Here is an 18,980-nt window from a genome sequence, read left to right on the forward strand (position 1 = left end):
TTCAGGCACGGGGGTGTGTCTTGGGGAGGAGGAAAAGGCTGGCAGTGAAGGGGGGAGGGAAAAGTCTCATCCACTTTCCATTGCTCCTCATACACAGGACCTGCGCGGGTCACCCCTCTGCTCTCTGTACACGTTGGGACCTTCTCTATCCTCCTGTGGGTTATGCCGCCGCTGTAATCAGAGGGGTGCACGGCTGGCCGGGATATTCCATCGCTCAATGTGGATTGTAGACACTTGGATTGCAGCTCTGACACTCACCCTGGATGGGGGGATCGGGATCTCTCCCCTCTGCTGAAGCTGGGCCCCGCTGTGTAAGGATTACACCACTGGGCTGACATCCAGGGGACCCCCCCCCCCCCACACCTGACAATTCTACACGGGCGTCCGATCTCTGCACACCGACAGGTAATCATCATCATCATCAACATACCCCAGCGATCTATTCTCCATCCCTGTGTGTGTGTGTGTCACTCTGCCATGGACATTCCCTTCATCAACTTCTAACCCCCCATTACACTCTGATTGTACAATCCAATCATACCCCCCCCCCCCCAATACACTCTGATTGTACAATCACATCATACCTCCCCCCCAATACACTCTGATTGTACAATCACATCACACTTACCCCCCCCCCCCCATACACTCTGATTGTACAATCACATCATACCTCCCCCCCCCCAATACACTCTGATTGTACAATCACATCACACTTACCCCCCCCCCATACACTCTGATTGTACAATCACATCATACCCCCCCCCCCCCATACACTCTGATTGTACAATCACATCACACTTATCCCCCCCCCCCAAATACACTCTGATTGTACAATAACATCACACTTACCCACCCCCATACACTCTGATTGTAAAATCACATCATACCCCCCCCCCCCCATACACTCTGATTGTACAATCACATCATACCCCCCCCCCATACACTCTGATTGTACAATCACATCATACCCCCCCCCCCCCCCATACACTCTGATTGTACAATCACATCACACTTATCCCCCCCCCCATACACTCTGATTGTACAATCACATCACACTTACCCACCCCCATACACTCTGATTGTAAAATCACATCATACCCCCCCCCCCCCCCATACACTCTGATTGTACAATCACATCATACCCCCCCCCCCCATACACTCTGATTGTACAATCACATCACACTTATCCCCCCCCCCCCCATACACTCTGATTGTACAATCACATCACACTTACCCACCCCCATACACTCTGATTGTAAAATCACATCATACCCCCCCCCCCCATACACTCTCTGATTGTACAATCACATCATAAATAACCCCATACTTTCACTCTGATCATACATTCACATTGCAACATCACCCCACACATGTATTATAATTGTACATTCCCATCATACTTATCAGTTGTAGCTAACTGATTACCCAATACACTCATCAGTTGAATCCCGTATATTATATAATCACTCCATATCTTTGTACATTCCCATCATACTTCTCAGTTGTACCCCATAAATGATTCGCTCACCCCACACATACACCCTGTCTATACATTACCTTCATCTTTATGTGTCTTAGTGATGTTAAACTTCCCCCATACACACAGTGCGATTGGATATTCCCATCGTCAGCAACAACAAACCAATTTTAAGATTAACCAAAAGTTTTTATCCTTTCAATTACATGGTTACCCCATTCCCTGTACAACCTCATGTGGCTTTACTGTCAGCTGTGTAGTACCAGGGTACTGCCTGATTACATGGTAATGTTAAATGAGATTGTACAATCAGATTGTATAGTGTTTGGCCAGCATTTATCTGATTGCACATTACCATCTTTCTTATCAGTTGTATGTGAAAGATAAGATACATTTAATCTGATAGGAGCTTGTTACATAGATCGTAGTTGTCAGTTTTATCTGAGAGAATATAATATATATGTAAAGTGCTGCACAAATTGTTGGCGCTTTAGAAGTACTGATAATAAATATTGCCCAATACACTCAGATTGTACACTTCTATGTTACTCATCAGTTGTATCTGAGCAATTATCGAATCACCCCGTACACATTCTATCATCATTCCTCATCGGTTGTATCTGAGCATTGACATGATTATCACTTATGATCCCATATATTTTACATTTTCCAATATGATTGTACATTCTGATCATACTACTCAATTGTGATCATACTACTCAATTGTGTATTAGAGATGATAAAATATCCCCATAAACATAATCTCAATATACGTATTGATCATATTTACCAGTTCTATTGTATTGATTGATTACAGGTACTTATAGAGTGCTTTCCATCTATCCTGTATATTGTAAGATTCCTCCATACTTACAGAGTGTACCCATATTCATCAAGTATAGCTGAACCGTAAGCTTACGCCATAAACACAATCTGATTGTACAGACACACACACACACACACACACAATCTGATTGTACAGACATACACACATACACACACACAATCTGATTGTACAGACATACACACACACAGTCTGATTGTACAGACGTACACACACAGTCTGATTGTACAGACGTACACACACAGTCTGATTGTACAGACGTACACACACAGTCTGATTGTACAGACGACTCCCTAAATCCCCAATACTATTTATACACATCACATTCTTAAAGCCTCCAGTCCAGTTGTAAAAGTATGATCTGTAATCTCTGCCTCCTCATTAACATGCACCGTTAATGGTAATATGAATGTAAAACCTGGAAACGCCGACCTAGAGAACGTTTTATAGAATTGTACGATTTCAGTGGTTTATAATGTCTTTGTCAGCCCCCAATCATGTTTTCATATAAGCCCATCAAACATTAGAAGACTGGATTGTGTCTTGTGTGCCCAAACAGAGTGATTTTTGTCTAAAGCCTGCCATACACTATACAATTTTTTTATTCAATTTCCTTTAGATTTAGTGTAGTGCAAGAGCCTGCCCGATTGCATATAAACTGAAAGGGTTCAGGTTTGACCTCCTATTAAATGGTTTTGGTAAATCTAAATGAAAATTGTATAATGTATGGGGGCTTAGAGAATTGTACAATCCAGTTGTAACGTGTGTGTGGTCAGCATTCTGATGATCTCACCAGCCCATCACACTGGCTCACTCCAGAGGGGTTGGAATCTGTCATTGGATTAGCATGCCTGGAGAACACGTTATCACTTATTAGGAGAGACCATTAGACAAAGGGGGGCGATGAGCTCCAGGTTTTGTTGGCGATGACACAATTCTTGTAGTTCTGAAGGTTTTCTGGTGATGGCTCCAGAATTCCTCTGACCTCGGTGAAAGTTTGGTATGGTATTTGTATCTGCCGTAGCACAGCTTGGGTTAACCTACCTGGGCACATTAACCTGACTGTTTTCACGTGGGCGATGGAAGACTTAATTGCTTAAAAAAATGGAACAATAGGGGAGGGAGGACCCATGTTGTCATTCTTTTAAGACTCTGCTTTAGATCTCTGGCTTCACTAGGTTTGCCTTTTGTGCATAAGCTTTATTTTATCCTATGGGACAGGCTGGATGTGTTTGGCTGGAGAACAAGTTTTTGTTACAAGTAAAAGAAAACGTTCCAAAGAGAACCAAATATGTGAAAACGTTCAACAGTTGTATCCCTTCTAGACCCAACTGTCAGATGGAAGTAACTTGATTGTTTGTATTTGACTTTAAAGTATCTAAACCTAAACATTTTTCTTTTTTGTTTTGAATAGAGTAGATAAGGATTAGAGCCTGGTCAGGTTTCCACCCTCTCTCTCTGTCCTGGTGACCGCTGTCAAGGGGGAAAGTGATGGCAAATTCACAATTTTTGAAGTTGTCACCAGAACTAAGGGATAATCTTCCAATGGGGACGCTTTTTCTGGTGACAACTGTTTTAAGAGTTTACTCACTTTGGAGAGATTTATTCTTACTTTCTGTCATGTCTTCTGGACGGGACGTAAAGGTCCTCCAGTGGGACACAGCAAAAAAACAGTTTCTAACCCTTCTATCCTCCCCTGCTCTATAAAAATAGCCTAAGCTATCGATGGATCCCTTTTTAAAAGCAGTATTAAACCCATGAACAAAATGTATTCTTTTGCAGCTTATCGATTCCTAGATGTGGTGGCTGCATTTGTTTTTTCTGTTTAGGCTTTATTTTCACCTGGCTGTACAGTGGTTAGCACTTCCACCTGGTAGCACTAGGGTTGTCGGATCTGAATCATAACCATGGCACTACCTGCCTGCAGTTTACATGTTCTCCCTGTGCGGGTTTTCTCCAGGTACTCTGGTTTCCTCCCACTCTGTGTATGTGAGTTAGGGACCTTGGACTGTAAGCTCTTTGAGGGCAGGGACTGATGTGACTATAATTTATAAAAAAAAAAAAAAAAAGTATTATTATTATTTATTAAAATATATATAATATATATATATATATATAATATTATTATTTTTATTTTTTTAAGCTCCCTTTTAAGAGAATATGCCGTCCACGAAAAGTGGCAGTTGGAGGGTTGAGACAAACCTTTTACCACTGGCAGGGGTGCTTACAAGGGTCAGGGAATAAAAACAGTGGCTGTAACCGCTTAAAAGGTTTTAGCTGGAGTTTGGCTTTAATTCATTAGTCAAGTCTATATAAATCTGTTTGTACATCTAACACTACCCGCTCTCTCGAGACTGACCATGCTGCTGTCCTAAGGTGCCTCCATCCAGAATTCCAGAACGGAGACCCTGTCTAAGACAAGAAATGTGTTAGTGGCTGGATCATCAGCTTGAAATAAAGAAATAAAAAGTGTACATAAAAGAAATGCAGCCACCACATGTAAGAAGTAGTTAACTGCAATATGTTCCTTTTTTTTTTTCTTTTTGGGTTTAATAAAGCTTTAAAAGTTTGGTATTTAAAAGTTAAATACAGGGGCACTTTAGAAACTATTGTCAGATTTTGTCTCTATTTTTGTATTTGTGACATTCCTTAAAACGTCTTTTTGTGTTTTTGGTTTTTTTTTTTTTTTTTTTTTTTTTTCTTTCTTTCACAGTAGTTCCAACTTTCCCATCAACATGGTGCTTTTTTTTTTTTTTTTTTTTTTTTTTTTTTTTTTCTTTTCAGCCAAAGGGTTAAGTGCCCTAGGGTAGCTGCATATATTTCATTCTTCAATTCAAAGTTAAATGAAAAGTCTTGGCCTGAATAGGTTAGACTGACTGGTTATAAAACTGTCTTAAACAGTGACAGATTTACACAGTCTGGGGGTGAGCTGGTGGAGGATGGCTGTTTTACTCCAGCCTGGACCCTGCTAGGAATGTCACATCTCTGTGTAGTGTAAACCCATATTTCACCCTGAGAGGCCTTTTTATGTTCTCCATTATAACAAAGGATCTCTCTCTGGTACAGTGAAAGTCACCAATCACTCTTCTGTTAACTGTTTACAGTCAAAGGTAAACTCCAGCCTGAGACTCAGTCAATGGATACATTGATGCGGGATGAAAGCAAGGTCATAGAGGCATAGGGGATCGTGACATATTATTGAACAGTTTTCTGCGTATAATCAAACACCGCTCCCGTCCTTCTTCTCAGCTGGTTGTAGATGTGTTGTTGGTGACCTACACAAGCAGATTGTTCTTGGATAATGGAGAACCGTCGTCAGTATGTGTGTAGTGGCTGAGATTGCTTGTTTCCTTTTTTGATTTAGAAAATGTGTACATTAAGCTCTGGTTCACACTGCTGGGACGTGTCATGCTCTATTAACGGCAATAGAAACGTTCCAATCAGTACAACTCAAGTCGCTCCGACTTAGAAAAAGGTTCCTGCACTACTTTGGTGCAACTTCAACACGACTTGCATTGACTTCTGTTAAAGAAGTCGTACCCAAGCCTAGATGAAGTCACTGGGGGTTGTCGGATTCAAAGCCGCGTCAATGAGAACAAGGGCAATGTCCCCTACGTACGAATGAGTTCCGTTCCAAGAGCACGTTCGTACGTCCAACTCAGTTAGCTTAGGTACCCAACTAACACAAATGGGCCAATAAATTACTGTAATTGGTTTATAACACAGTTCATACAAATATTACGTGGAAAAATGGGTTGAAATTTAGAAACCGTGCTATATACAGCAAAGTACAACCATCAGAAATGTGAACTAACTCATACGATTGGACCTACAAGCACATGTTCGTATCTTTCAAAGCTTGCAATTCGAAGGTTTCTAACTGTAGAGCAGCTTTTCCCAACCAAGGTTGCTAGGGGTTCCTTGAGCAATGGGAGATTTCTGCCTCATATGAGTTACCGCTGAAATCCATGATCTTCTTGGTTATCTGTAAAAAGGGTAATTCTTCCCAATGAATACAAATGTAAGGCGCATTCTTCCCACTGACCATCACGCTAATGCACAGTGAGCTGTAGATATAATAATTATCTGTAGGGGGTTCATTGGGACCAAAATGGTTCCTCCGTGTTAAAAAGGTTGAGGTGTGTGTGTGTGTAATATAATATCCCACACTTGTTAAAATATTTGTTAAAGCTAAACCCCCAGGGAAAGGAAAAATATTCCCCTGGTTGGGCAGCTCCTGCGCTGCAAGGGTTAAATGCTTGTTTAGGTCTATGAGGTGCCAGAAGCACTTTTACGTATCCAATTCTCTGCTCCCGCAGGCTGTAAGATTGATCCCTGCAGCCTCCTCTGCCCTATGCTCCAATGGTCGCAGGTTCTCTGACGTCATCAAATCCATTTCAGAGCCTGTAGCTCAATATTGGATGTGAGGATGCAAAGGAACCATCCACAGATTAAGAGTTGGGGAGTAGAGGAGAGCAAGGGCAGCTGGGGAAGCAGGGGATCAGGTAAGTAAAACCTGTGGTTCCTGGTCCACTAAACCTAAATTAACCTAAAAAATCTCCTTGCAGTGTGGGGGCAGCCCTACTGCAAGGGAGGATTTCCCTTTCCCCAGAAGATAGGCTTTAGGTTGCATTGTTGATCACAATCATTTTTTTTTTTTTTTTTTTTTGGAACGGCATACATTTTCCAGCATGCTGAGAGATCTTGGCAGCTGGTGCTTCCAGTTTGTTTGTTAGCACTTATGTTCCTTAAACACTCTTTAGTTTTGGCAGTCAATGACTAAATCATTGTCATTGTACAAACCTATTGCTTTGACTTTTGGTAGCTATAGGTATTACATGGCTGTTTCTTAAGGGCCATACACACTATAAGATTTTCTGAAGACTTTTTTTCCTTCAGATTTACCTTTTCTATGTAGTGCAAGGGCCTGCCAGATTGCATACAAATTGAAAACGTTTAGGTTTGACCTCATATTATATGGTTTTGGTAAGTCTGAAGGAAAAAGTCTTCATAAAATCTTAGTGTGTATGGCCCATTAGGAACATAAAAACTATTGGGGATTTACTAAAACTGGAGAGTGCAAAATCTGGTGCAGCTCTGCATAGAAACCAATCAGCTTCAGGTTTTATTGTCAAAGCTTAATTAAACAAGCTGAAGTTTGAAGCTGATTGGCTACCATGCACAGCTGCACCTGATTGAGTGCTCCAGTTTTAATAAATCCCCCCCCCCCATATGGTGGGGTTTTAAGGTTGTTGTGGTGTAGAATAATTTAGACTTATTTAGTATAACAGTGCAAAGAATAGGGGAAAATATGGAAAGGGCAGTGACCCCATAGAAATGTGGGTCCGTTTACCGTAGTTGGTTCGGAGGTGATTTCTGGTGGCCAATGTGTTTCTGAATAAGCCCATGTTTGTTGTCATTGTTCAGCTCCATTACTCTCCAGGTACAGAAATGTTGTATTGGATAGCTGTCATCTAATGCCTATAGGAACCTGAACGCTGACAAGGGGAAATGAGAACAGTTGATTGGCCATGGAAAGAAAAGCACAGGTTTCCTATTGGCAAACACTAGAATGGCTTCATTATAATGCACCTCAGGAGTTGAGTAACATATGCCAACTGCTGCAAATCTTTTGCTTTATAATATACTCAGTGTTCAGATTCCTACAGGGTTCTAAATGGTCCTTTCAAGCTCCAATTTGAAGTGTTTGGGGGGTAGAAAAGTGCTATCTAATTAAAGCAATTATCGGCGTTCTCCAAGCTCGGAGACCAGAGTGTTTTGCTGTAAAACCAGAATGTCTTTGTATGAAGCGTGTATTGTGCAGTAGCTGCTGAATGTACATTGTGTGTTGGCATCTGCGGAGTGCAGTTGTATGTTCGTGTGAAATTTTGCATTCTTAACCTGCATGGTAAAGTGTATGTCATGTCTCTAGTGCCATTCAGGTCTCATTGTAACTTTTAATGGGGGATGCAAAAGCTCCTTGATTTGGAAGCAATGAGTGACTAAGAAGGGGTGGCCCCCTCTTCTTGGAATGCCAATTAAAATGCAGATTAGAACGGTTTTGTGATCTCTCCAAAGCTTTAGAAATACATCTATGGTGGGGTGTTGAGGGAGGAGGCCAGGTCCCCTTGGAGCTAAAATGGGAAATTCTATATGGGATTTGCAAGCACAATTAAAGATGATGAAGAAGCATAGCCTTCGAGGGATTTAGTGAAGGCAATGGAGCGGGGGTTAAACCTTCCTTTTTTTTTTTTTCCTCCAAGGAGGTTTGAAAGCCCATTGGGTATTACTGTGTTAAAAGGAGCACGTTGTGGAAGAAGGTGCTGTTTTAATGAGAAGCAATGTGCTTATAATTGGGGTCCTTGCTGTAGAAAGTGACTGGCTCAAGTACTGGACTTTATTATAAAATAGTTGTATGGATGAGAGAACTTTGGTCCTGTCAATGTCAAAAAGAGAGGGGTGCCCCGGTAAAGGAGATGTGCCTATTACAGAATTTCTTTTCTGTGCAACTGGAAAGAAATGAGTTGGTAAGAATAGGCACTTTCTTCCGGGTGTCTTTGTCTCCTTACAGCCAAGTTCTGACGAAAAATTTCTTTGCTGCAGGTTTTGTTAAATTAACATTTTATGGTTATTCCTGGGCTATTTAGGTCAAAGAGGGGTTCTTTGTCTAATGAATCATGGCTAGTTCGGTCTTGGGAGGATGGAGGGGAGGGGGGATGGCTGTTAGTCCAAGGGTAGCAGCACTTTTCTGACAATTTGTTTTTAATGCAAGGCAGCATACCCTGTAAATAATATTTATTTCATATACCTGTAAAATGTTTTTTTTTTAATTATACATTTTTTTTTGAGAAATCATACATTTTGTAATTGTGTTGGTGCAATTTGCAGTTACTTACTTCCATTTTGTTTACGGAATGTTCGTAAAGAATCTGCATTCCAAGAAGCTATGATCCCCTCAGGGCAACACAGAAAGTTGAAACATTACCCTTTGGACATGGTGGTTTCTTCCAAAGTCTGTATGTGCCTAAAGGAACATAATAGTTAATGCACGTATTCTACAAGTTGATTATTCGAATTCCAAGTTTATGTGACTAAACGTTCCTGGGGAGCCATAGATTGCCTGGCCATGTTTGATTCTTGTCAGCTCAAGAGATGTACTTTTGCTAAGTATGGTAATATTTTGTGGTTTGAAGCTAGTGTATAGTAGAGCTGCACGATTCTGGCAAAAATGAGAATCACGATTTTTTTGCTTGGAATAAAGATCACGATTCACTCACGATTCTCAGCACCACGTATATTTATACATTTATTTATTTATTTTTTTAGGGATTACATTTTCTGCACATAACACTACCTTTTCAGCATTTTTACTTGTGAATTATCAATATAATAATAATTAATGAAATTATTATTTTCATTATATTATTTATTATTATTTTATATATATATATATATATATATATATATATATATATATATATATATATATAAAATACAATAAATAATATAATGAAAATAATAATTTCATTAATTATTATTATATTGATAATTCACAAGTGAAAATGCTGAAAAGGTAGTGTTATGTGCAGAAAATGTAATCCCTAAAAAAATAAATAAATGTATATTATAATGAAATATATATATATATATATATATATATATATATATATATATATATATATATATATATATATATATATATATATATATATATATATATATATATATATATATATAATTTCATTCATTACAATATACATTTAATTATTTATTTTTTGGGTTTTCCCCTCTCTCCCCCCCTCCTCTGTCCTTGATTACCTCATGGAAAGCTCATCATGCCATAATTTTCTCGGACCCGTGAAGAAATAGGACCTCGTCACTTGCGGGGACAGAGCAGGCGGGGCTGAGGTGGGACGGAAGACACCGTCGCGTCATCTGCAGACTTGAATTGAGGAGGCGTGACGGAGGTGCGGCCTGCCGCGTCATCTGCAGAGCACTGAATGGAGGAGGCGTGACGGAGGTGCGGCCTGCCTCGTCATCTGCAGAGCGCTGAATAGAGGAAGCGTGACGGAGGTGCGGCCCGCCGCGTCATAGAGGAGGCGTGACGGAGGTGCGGCCGTGAAATAACCCCACCCCCAGAATCGCCGATATTCGTGATGGAGATCGCATAGGGGGGTGGATCGAGATCGCGATCCCAGAACGATTAATCGTGCAGCTCTAGTGTATAGGCAGTGAAGTCAACCAAGTTACTTCAAAAACTTGCAGCCAATGAGGCGTTTTCTCGTGTTTTAAATTTGATAATGGTATTCTTTAACTGTATCAGTTGCCTGTTGTCATTTGATATCCAGTGTAATTTTGTATAATTTGTGTTCAATCTTTTAAAAGAATTTTAAGAATTATTTTTCGGTTTGGCTATCATAAGTACAGGGATGTAATGCAACAGATTGGTTGCCAATGATTTACTACAATCAGAAAACCTGAAAGCTGATTAGCACCTTTTCTCTTCTCTTTTCTTTGGTCTAAAATAAACTGCTTGCCTGTAATTTACCATATGGGAAAACCATATTTTTTTATTATATATATAATATATATATGTATATGTGTTTTTTTCATTCTGGTTTATCTGTGGAAAAAGTGTATTTTAAGCTGATCTCTCTAAAAGTAATTTCGACATGATTGTTTTGTTATCAATGGTATTTTTTTCGGGTGGAGGAACATTTGCCACAGATTACTTTTGCAAGTGATAAACGCTTGTAAAAATTTTATATTTCTATCCCTAAAGTTTTAAATAGTTTTACAATACTCCATTCGTTTTTAACCTTTTTCCTTCAACCTTAAGTTGAAATAATTTTCTAAATGGATCACTATAAGAATATCTATTGAACAGACAAGGAGTCACTGCTCAAGGTGGTGTAATTGCCTGATGACTCACACAGGTGCATGCCCCGACTCGCCTCCGTGAAAACTTGATAAAAGAAAAGGAATTGGCAGCACTCCAGGTTGAGTCAAAATCCAGGTTTATTGACTGGACATCCAAATATGACAATCGTGACAAGGTAGACGCGTTTCACACACTGACTGTGTGCTTAATCATTACTAAGCACACAGTCAGTGTGTGAAACGCGTCTACCTTGTCACGATTGTCATATTTGGATGTCCAGTCAATAAACCTGGATTTTGACTCAACCTGGAGTGCTGCCAATTCCTTTTCTTTTATAAGAATATCTAACCTGCAAATGTTTTAACTCTAAATTGAACTGGATGCCCAATCTGTAAACCTAACCCCAAATTGGATCAATCTTTAACTGAAACCTTAACTATCTTCCCCGCTGCATGTTTTGGTCCCTCCCACCAGCTAATAATGTTGGTACAGGATATACAAGCCAATGGGAAGAACCACGATGTGCAGCAGGGATAGCAGGAATTCAACAAAAATGTTGGAATACCGGGAGCAGTGAAGCGACGGCTTTTAAACACATGGCTATTGCTGCTTTTTGTTACAGGCAACCTTGTGTGTAGAAGTGACTCTGTTGTGACAGGGATACTTTTACCTTAGCCCAAACACAATTCTTAAAAAGTAAGCTTGTCCTTTTCCGTGTAAGGCAAAGTGACAGGTTCAGTTTATTGGTAGCCCCATCGGAAGCACAAACACAGTTTCTCTTCTCTCTTTGACCTTAGTCTTTGCCAGCAGGATTGAAGAAAAATACCTGGTTCTTCGAAGTATGAGTATCTCTTGCTTTCCCCTTTTTATTTGACAGTGTTGATGCTTTTAATGAAATACTCTGCACTATTATGAGGGGGTGGGATGAGTTTCACTCTAGATTAACTTCCGGGAGCCAAACGCACTGGAGCAAAAGAAAGGTGAGTGTGTGCACTTGGGGTGGTTGGCATTTAAAGCAGAATTATACTTTCTTCTGCTACAGTGATGTGATGTCCGGGATCACCTTCGCCGATGTCTTCCTCTTCTTGCCAGCTTCTTCCATGTTCCAGGCAGGTGCTAGGCAGGGATGAAGTAATTCCAGCATATGCACGCAGAAGTCCCTTCATCCCACCACCTTGTAGAAAAAAACCTTCCTGCTCGCAAATGTTGTTTTTTGCCCAAAGTTCCGCTTCAAAGTAAGCCTGTGTCATTACTCTGCATGGGCAGAACAAAGCTTCCCTTTACATTTTAAAATTGAGGGGTATTTATAGCCAAAACTTTTTCGGAGAGAAGGGAAGTTTTTAAAAACCCCTACCAGTTGTTGTCTCCCTCTCATTGGGAAAACGTCCCTTTTACTTCCTGTCCCAGAGCCACAACAGGAAGTGAGAGGAAATTCTACAAAGTGAAGGGAGTTTCCTTCATACAGAGTTGTCACTCAAACTTGTGTCCCTATTGGAAGATTTACCCTCGCCTCTTCTGTTGGCAACCACCTATACGTTTGGTCTTCCTGTGATTTTTTTTTTTTTTTTTTTTTTCCATTTTACTCATCAGAACAAATCGAGCTAGGGAATCTACCCAGTGGGGGCACACATGGCATTTTAAACTTGGATTTGAATCCTTCCTTATTCTCTCCTTTCTCTGCGTACCCTTTAACCTATTTACAAAGCTGAAAGTCACGTTAAAACCACTATTGTGCTAAAACAATCCTAAAAAATCCCAGCTCCTGAGTTCAGTAGACCAATTCCCCTTGTGTCCATAAGCCCTGCACCCAAACTGTTACGCCACTGACCCCTAATCCCCCGTGACTTTGTTTTTCCCATCTGAATGCAGACAGTTGCAGTAATGGTCACTACACAAAGGAGCTGTGAGACTTTTATTGTGCTAAGCTCATCAGTACCACAAAACAATACATAATGAGGGGTGGGGTGCTGGATTGTCCTCTTTGTTTTGTTTTGGCTTTTTTTCCCCTTGATGCCGTAATGGAACTGGTCTAATTTTATTAATGGTCCTCTTTTGTCTCTTTATCCCATTAAGTACCTTTTCTGCCAAGGGATCTTTCACAGAACATTAAATGACTATTGAAATCGATTTTCAGCATTATCCAATAAAAAGATGTGATTTGCAAGAAAGCCTTGTATGTGTTGGCCTTCTTTGAGTATTTTCTTCATGCATGTGTGCACTTCCCATCGGATTAATGGAGTGTTCAGGATATTTAAAGTATTTTATTCAATAGTTTTATTTAGTTTAGTTAAAGTCAATTTAAAACCAAACTGAATGATATTTAGTTTGCTAAAGCACATTGTAGCATTAACAAGTTTCTTTTCAATAAAATTGTTTTTTTGACCTTTTTGTTGGTCTGCTGAAGTATTTTGCAGACCCTTCTGCATGTATGCATGCTTTATAATAAAGGCTGCGTGGAAGGGTGAGCTTCCTGATGGTGATAAGAGTAGACCATCCATGCCTGTGTATTATGTGTTGAAATAGAAACTTGCAGTCTTAGCTTACATTCAGACTGGGGCGACACGACTTGGTGGGGCGACCTGTGAAGTCGCGGCGCACAGCGTGCACCGCGACCTCGGCATGACTTACACGGACTTCATATAATTGAAGTTAATGCAAGTCGCCTCCAGGTCGCTCCAAAGTAGTACAGGACCCTTTTTCTAAATCAGAGCGACTTGTGTCGCTCCTATTAGAACGGGTCCTGTACTATTCAATGGCGAGCGACCCACCGCGACTTGTCAGGTGACCAAGTTGCCTGACAAGTCGCGATAGTGTGAATGGACCCTTAAAGGATAAGTTCACCTTTTTAAGGAAAAGACTGTTTTACACTAGCAGGAAGAATCAATGAACTACCACAGCGCTCAAAAGCCCCTTGGTAGTTCATTGAAAACTACAAGCCGACAGCTGCAAGGGCTGTTGGTAGTTGTAGTCCGATCACAGAATACTGGGAATGCATGATGAGGCTGACCCCCACACAGCCACGTTTTCTTTTGATTGTAGCAGTGAGCAGGGGAAGAAGATTCCCCCCACACACACTGCCAAAACAAGGAATCAGGTTGGGGGGAGCGGTATAATTGTAAAATGTTACTCCCTGAATATGGGTGTAATGTTCTACAAAAGGTGACCTTTATCCTTTTAATCAGAACTACATTTCAAAGGGTGACAATGCAAGAGCACAACTGAGACAGGGATAGGGTGTTGTTGCCCTATAACCACATGTACTATATTTCAATTTAACATAACTGTTGCTTGATTGAACTTCTAACTGGATTCTTTTATCCATCTAAAGTCGTGTACATACTAGCCCAGCAGATTGAACTGGGAAAATACTGTCCACTCTGGTTGGAGCCACTGTATTCAGCATGCGAAATAAGTACAGCGATCTCCTCCACTGAGCTGTTGTGTTCTGACAAGGGGACGGGCTGCCCCACCCACCCCACAAAAACAGTCCGATTATGGCTCTCCACAATTGGCTGCAAACGCTAATCGGGAGTTGGTCGGCTGCTGGTTTTTCAGCATGCTCATGCAATGGAAGCCAACCAAACCAACATACACACGGACCGAATTTCTGTTTTTTTTTTTTTTCTAACCGGCAAATGTCTCCCCACATTCGTCTTGTCTGTACTCGGCTTAAGGCTTTGTATACCCTTTTGGTTGGTGAGAAGGGGGGGGGGGGGCGTGGCGTGAAAAAAACATGAAATTGAGCTGCATTTTTACTGCTCTTCCTTAAACTGCAAAGGCCCATGTAAATAAAACCTAAGGGCAGATATACATGGTTTGAAATTTTGGCCAGTCCCTGCTGAACTGAACTAATTTCAATCCATGTATGGGTAGGCGGGTTGTACAAAAGTAAATCTACTGGTTTTTCCCAAAGGATAAGTGCTGCCGGCTATAGCCATCAGCACTGATCAGTGTATTTTGATGGCTGGGAAGGCTCCCTGCTGTAAGAATTTAACAGTTCGGTGGGAGGATTCCTTAATCCATATCAAGTGTGTGTATGAGGGAATTAATTATATAGATTATTATTTATTTATTTATTTTTTTCAATATGCTGTTTGAGCAGGAAAAAAAAAAAGAAAAGATTAATATATATGGCCAGCCTTAGAGTATGAAGTCTTTGTAGCTCAATCTTCCTATTGGATTCCTAAGGTTCTGAAGAAAGACATTAAAGCAAATGAGAAGACATAGGATAGTGGTGGGGGAATGAGAAGACATAGGATAGTGGTGGGGGAAGACAGAAGTGTAGGAGGGAGATGGCAACCTCAACTTCACAAAGCAATGATGAGATGGTACATAATAAAGTCAATTAGTGTTTTATAGAGTGGGATTAAAGCAGATCTACCAAATTTGACTTGGTGTTAAGCAGACCATACATCGTCTGAACTCCTTTTCAGCTCCTTGGGCTGAACAAGAAAAAAATCAACAGATTCCCCCATCCCTGTTAACAGTGTGGATGGAGGAATCTCCACTGCCTATTGTATTGCACTGCACATGCAGTTCCCTGAATACAATGGCACTGCCAAAATTGACTCTAGAGTGCAGTCACTGTTTTGCTGATTATTTTCTCCCTGGCTCAGTCAACTTGTGTTTTTTTATTATTACGTGAAGTTGGGTGTGCTTGCAGGGCCACCCACTGTGCAAATCTTAGAAAATTCACCAAGAATCAGCTGAAATTAAAGCCATCTATGAATCCATTTAGCCACTGGGTTGCTAGTGATCTTTTCTTTCATCCCATGGGAAGTCAATGCCTTTGTTGGCCAACTGTGTTTAGTGATTGAAGCATCTCCATTTAGGGACAATTCCTTTAATTACACCAAACATTTTTACAGAATCTATCCTTAAGCCTAGTACACACTACTAGTTTTTTTTTTTTTTTTCTTTTTTCAACCGAAAAAAAAATAAAAAAAACCCGTACAATCTGTCTGTTCAGCGACCTCCCCTGCTGTACTTTTGTGTTCTGACAGGGGGACGGCCCCCTGCCAGAACACTCCGGTCAGCGCTTCTTTGGAGTCGGTCAGCCGCTGGTTTTCCAGCATGCACGTCTGACAAAAGCCGGCCGAACTGGAGCCAAATGTCGGACAGTTTTTATTGAACTGGCCAAATTCACCCAACTCCAGGCAAACTGCAAAATATACAGATGAAATTTGTATATTGGAACTGTTTGTTTTACCTGCCAAAAGATTCATATCCATTTCTATCCATTTACTCCTGAAATTTACACTCCTGTCAAACAGCACAGTCAGATTGGTGATCCGACTTTTCTATTGAGATATGCAGGTAGATTGTCTTGACTAGCAAGAAGATTGTTGTATGCAGCCTGTATGCAGATATCTGTTCGAGTTATACTGTAAGTGAAAGGTGTTCCAATTCTAGTTGCTCAGAAATAGCAGCATGAATGTCGAACTTCAAAACCATTTCTGCTGCGTCTGTCTGTTTCTCCTGTTGCTTTCTGGCTGAACTGCTTTATGGGAAGAACCATTTGGCAGCTGCTTGCAAGTCACAAATCACTGCCTCGTTCTCCTACATACATGGCATATATCGTCATAGAAGTGTGTAACATACAAGTGCAAGAATAGACAAGGACAGCCTTTAGGCTTCCAGCTCAAAGGCATGCTGTGACTTGTACTTCCTCAGGATGTGGATATGTCATTGTTAAAACCTATGCAATACTCCTAACTGAAGGGATCTGTACTAAATCTTCAAATTCCTCAAACCTAGACTAAGATCAGTGTGGTCAGCTCCATCCTGAGTCTCGGTTCACACTTATGCAGTTTGCTTTTGATAGTTTCTGCAGTTTTTTTGCTGTGCATTTTGCGTTTTTGCACACATAATTCTACTTCAGTTTTACCACGATTCCTGTTTTTTTTTTTTTTTTAATAATTCAATAGCCTTGAAATGGAGAAGATGCGGAAAAGCACCTAGTGTGTTTTTGCACTTTTAAATCTGCCCAAAAAAAAAAAAAAAAAAAGTGCAAAAACACACTACGTGCTTTTCCGCATCTTCTCCATTTCAAGGCTATTGAATTATAAAAAAAAAAAAAAAAAAGCACAGTTTTGCATTAAAAAAAAGTCCCTGACTCTTTCAAAAAGTGGCTTAAAAAAGCATAGATGTGAGCGTGTCCCATAGGAAACCATGTTAAATGACTGTTGTGCATTTTCGGCAAAAAATACCAAAAAAAGACATAGGCCTAACTGCGATCGGAAAGATTATTATTATTATTATTATTATTATTATTATTATTATTTATTCTATTTTTTTTTTTTAATACTTTGCCACTGCTGGTCATAATACAATCACTTCAGATTCAGTCCCCGTTCACACTAAGGCGACCTGTGAGGCGACCTGGTCGCCTCACAGGTCGCCGTAAGTCGCCTTCCATAGGGAAGCTGCGGACCCGTTCTTAGAAAAAGGGTCCGGAGCTTCTTTGGGGCGACCCGGCGCGACCGTCATAGACTTCAATGTTATGAAGTCCGTGGCGGCCGCCCTGAGGTCGCGGCGCGCTGCTCGCACCGCGACCTCGGAGGTCACCCCTCCAAGTCGGAATCGCCCCTGTGTGAACGGGGCCTAAAAAAAAAAAAGAGGTCACATGATGCTAGAACCAGAGGATGGCGAGACCTGCCTCATGACAGCTGACAGATTATTCATTTTTCAGCCCTTCTTCCTATTCCCACCCTAAGTTCTCAATAACTGGACCTTCAAGTTAAATGTAGGGTCTTGTTGGCAAGATCCTGTGTAAAAAATAATGGCTCTTATTGTCCATATGAGTTGAGATATGTAGTCATACCAAATGACTGAGGGCCAAGGTCATTGTTGAGATTTGCAACCTTCAATAAGTTGTTCACTAGGTGATGGTGCAGCTGCAGAATGACCTCGGTCTTTAGTCACTCTGTACGACTGAAGGCCGAGGTCATACTATGCCACTGCCTGGTAAATGAGGCTAGGGAGATATGTAAATGTGTAGGCAGTGATGGCACGGAATTACCTTGGCCTTCAGTTATTTAGAATGACTGAAGGCTGAAGTCGTCCTGCATTGCCACCGCTGCTGCCTACACATTGTTTGTTTACATCTCCCCCTGGCCCTGAATTCATTAGATAGTGGAGGCAGGACATATTGGTCACATCCATTTTTGTGTCCCACAAACATTTACATGCTAAATATTACAGACCAAAACGCAACTGTGTGAATGCACCCATAGCATACAATACTTCTGCATTCAGATCAGCATAGAACTGTACACAGTACCAGTTTCAACGCAGCATATTGTTGCCCATGTGCATAAGCCTTAAAGAGGAGCTCTAGTCATTGTGTTTTTATATATAAAGTCAGCAGCTACAAAAACTGTAGCTGCTGGCTTTTAATAGACCCTCACCTGTCCCGGGATCTAGCAATGTGCTCAGCCATTCCTTCCCTCCATCTTCTGTCCGTAGTGCCAACATCTTAACTGAAGGCACCTTACTGTGACAGCTTGTGGCATCACAGCTGGGTGCCCACTGCGGATGAGTGAGCCATGCTGCGCCCTGTGACTGGACCCATAGTCTTCTGGGACCTGTGACATGTCTCGGAAGACTGTAGGGAGGAGGAGAGGAGAACCTCCGGATGGATAGCCTAGGCCTGTCAAAACCAAGGACATACTCCTCCCCCCCCCCCCCCCCAAAAAAAAAGGGTTTTGATGTGTTTTTCCTGTGCCTTTTTAAGTTGGTGATTGGATGTTTTTAAGGAGGCATAGGGCAAAGCTCAG

The 18,980-nt window shown here is 41.0% G+C and overlaps 1 protein-coding gene across 4 annotated transcripts in view; it reads left to right on the plus strand.

Moving 5' to 3' along the window:
* The window catches only part of FGFR2 (fibroblast growth factor receptor 2), a 253,809-nt gene that overhangs the window by 105,056 nt on the left and 129,773 nt on the right, over positions 1 to 18,980 (plus strand). For 3 of the 4 annotated variants that reach the window (XM_082267392.1, XM_082267391.1, XM_082267393.1), the window contains exon 1: positions 110 to 405. The exons of the other annotated variant lie outside the window; for it this stretch is intronic. The gene's annotated coding sequence lies outside the window, so the exon portion shown is untranslated. Of the gene's footprint in view, positions 1 to 109; positions 406 to 18,980 lie in introns of those variants that run through there. 4 annotated transcript variants of the gene reach the window in all.

The sequence above is a fragment of the Pelophylax lessonae genome (assembly GCF_965119305.1).
Source record: "Pelophylax lessonae genome assembly, chromosome: 9".
Taxonomy (NCBI): Eukaryota; Metazoa; Chordata; class Amphibia; order Anura; family Ranidae; genus Pelophylax; species Pelophylax lessonae.